The 3,122-nt window shown below is 35.5% G+C and overlaps 1 long non-coding RNA gene across 2 annotated transcripts; it reads right to left on the bottom strand.

Moving 5' to 3' along the window:
• Window positions 1-402: 402 nt before the first annotated feature.
• Window positions 403-2,383, bottom strand: LOC131013986 (uncharacterized). Of its 2 annotated transcripts, none has more exons than XR_009097931.1 (4): window positions 2,070-2,383; window positions 1,895-1,970; window positions 1,355-1,526; window positions 403-785 (listed from the first exon to the last, which is right to left on the bottom strand). It is a non-coding gene; the product is annotated as an uncharacterized LOC131013986 (long non-coding RNA). The 2 variants fall into 2 exon arrangements; XR_009097930.1 differs by having other exon boundaries at window positions 2,066-2,381.
• Between the last annotated feature and the right edge of the window lie 739 nt (window positions 2,384-3,122).

Raw genomic sequence — 3,122 nt, 5'->3', positions numbered from 1 at the left:
TATGTTAAATATTTTATATCAGCAAGATAATATTATTCAAGAATTGTGAATATTAAAAACATTAAGATGAATAAGATCATATTATTCATGAATTTCATATGTAATGAATAATCACAGATATTTAATGTCAGTAAAAAAAAATTCGAATATTTTATTTAGATGTTCGTATTTTTTTTAAGCTTGTTCGAAATGTTATATGTTAAATATTTTTACAATTTTCAATTAGATATCAATAGTAGTATTCAGGAATATAACACGTAACGAATAATTATATCTTATCAATGAACACGCACTCTAATTTTCAATGAACATAACATAATTTATAGATGAACAAACCACAATTTCAAAATTAACAGAACATATTTTTTTCAATGAAAAAAAAAACAAATTTTGAAATAAACAGCCAAATAAAAATCATACTTATGAAAAATCTCTTCATTCGTCTCTATCAACTATAGAAAATTTGTTCACAAATTAATAAAATAAATTTATAAAATAAAATAGAAAAATGGAAAAGAAAAAGGCATCTTTCTTCATCCTCCTACTCTCACAATCATTCCTCATTCTCGAAAATCTTGAACTATGCCAGAAAACCCACTTTCATGGCGGATCGGGAATTATGCATTTTGTTTGTTGGCCCCGATCCTCGTCCACTGCATCCCTCACCTGGGCGTATTATCCGCGATCTGCACCGCTTGCGTGCTCCACCACCAGCATCAGCCGTTCATCTGCCTTCAGTATGTTTCCAACGTCTTGGGGCTCGGATCGGATGACGACAATGATATCTCGCAATAGGAAGTCTATCAAATAATAATTTCGCAAAATATATTTTGAACAAATATGGAGAACAAATTGAACAACCAAAGAAATATTTAGAACACATGACAAAAAAACAAATAAGATGTTTATCAAATAATAATTTCGCAATAAACATTTTGAACAAACATGGAGAATGAATTGAACAATCCGACAAATATTTCGAACGGGTGGCAAAGCAACAACTCAAAGCTTTATGAACTGATATATTGGTGAAACCTTCTTTTTCCAACAAACTTACAAGAATTCAACGAAACAACATTTGATTATTACAGTGGAAAATTTGGAGATCATTAATAGATTATTATTGATTGTTCTACAAACCCAAAACGAATATGCAATCAAAACCAGAGTATATTGAAGTTGGAAATGAGGTCTTATGATTTCGGTTTTGAACTTTCAACAAACATATATTGTGTAGTTCGCATTTAACTAAGTTGTCAAAGTAAATTCAATTTAAACTTGTTCATGTGGTTGATTTGCCCAGAATTATAATTCCATGAAAGTGCCAAAAAAAAATGCCAACTGAAATCCTCACCTTGATCGGCGAGATGGGCAGCAAGCACGGGGTGCTGCGGCGCCAGGATGCGCGCTCGAACCAGCAGCGGCAGCAGTCGTGTGCTTCGACAAGCCCGTCACGTAAAGTCAGCGAGCGACTGCCGCGTTCGTCGCAAATGCCGACGATTGAAACGATGACCGTTTTTTTTCTTCTGCATTTGTACATATCAACCAACACCCCAAATACTTTAAACAAAATCCAATCATGCTTTAAATCGACATCCAAAGCCCAAAATCAAAACCACAAATTTTATAATACACTTATATTTCATAAACCCATATCTTCAAGAAATTGAAAAACTGAACTTATATTCAAAAAATTGAAAGCCCAATATCTGAAATCTCATAATCTCGAATTGCAATTTTACAAAAAATTTCTTCATCGTCAACAACAATCAGTTGTTCAAAACATCATATTCGAAGCAATAATACCTAAATTAATTCCATGGAAAGGCAAACAAAAATCGAAAAAAACACTGATTTGTTTTGTGAAAAATCAGAACTTGAAACGAATAGCTACCTGCAATCGAAGTTGGTCCGTTCGATTTCAGCAGATCTTCAAAACCTAACCCTTTACGAACAAGTCGCCGACGATTCTGACATTGAAATCGAAATAACAAAACAAAAGTTATTGAACCATAAGATTTTGAATTGATTTGTTTGGTGAAAAATCGAAACTTCAAACGATTACCCACCTTCAATCGAATTTGTTGCGTCGAAATCTCCTTGGAACCTCAAATCGGACGATTACCCACCTTCAATTGGATTTGTTGCGTCGAAATCTCCTCGGAACCTCAAATCGAATTTTGAATCGATTAGGTTGGCAGTAAATGTTGGGGGGGATGAAATGCGGTAAATGAGAGTAAAATCCGGTGGTTGCAGTTTTTAATGATTTGCACAGATACCAAAATGCCCTTATTCTATTTAAAATGTAATTTCGAACAATATTTGTGGTAATTAAAATTGGGCAGCGGATTTATTTTAAACCGCACGATTAAGCGGTTTTAAGGGCTAAGATTTATTCTCTATTCTCTATACATAGGGTATTTCTTTGTTTAACTTGACCCTATATATATATATATATATATATATATATATGTATGTATGTATGTATGTCGAAGAAGAAAAAGCATGACCTCTCTACGAAAATTCTCCTCGCAAAACCCTAACCCTAGATACTGATTCACCGCCGTCTTCAGGTCTCCGGCGATGACTTCTTCGGCAAGCGTCTCTCCGGCTGATAGAGGGGGTCTTAACCTCCCACCGGTGTCGAATAATTTTCAACCTCAGTCAGTTGCTATTGCTAGTGCATCGATTCGTAAGGAAAACGCTCTCAACCCTCCGACTCTGACATCGAAAACTACTGCTGTTATCGATAAGTCTTCTACTGCTCCTAAAGACTCCTATGCAAGGGTCACTGCTCCGCAACGTATCAAAAAACCTGATCTTCCTGCGCATAAATTCCAGGCGCTTCGTCCGATCAGTCATGGCGATAGCGGAACTCTCAAAGTTCCACGTGATTTGCAACTCTTCCAAGCAAACAAATTTCAGCATGCACTTATTGGAAGATTACTTCTGAACAAAGGAGAGAAGCCACGTACCACGCGCGATCTTAAATTCGAGCTTCAATCTCTTTGGACGATTAAATCTCCTTGGTTTTTAATGCCTATGGGCAAAGGATACTATACGTTAAAATTTACTACTCCAGAGGATAAAGCCACAGCGAAGGCTCACGTAATTTGGGATTT

Source organism: Salvia miltiorrhiza, chromosome 3 (assembly GCF_028751815.1).
Source record: "Salvia miltiorrhiza cultivar Shanhuang (shh) chromosome 3, IMPLAD_Smil_shh, whole genome shotgun sequence".
Lineage (NCBI taxonomy): Eukaryota > Viridiplantae > Streptophyta > Magnoliopsida > Lamiales > Lamiaceae > Salvia > Salvia miltiorrhiza.
This window is presented reverse-complemented; position numbering and strand designations above follow the sequence as displayed.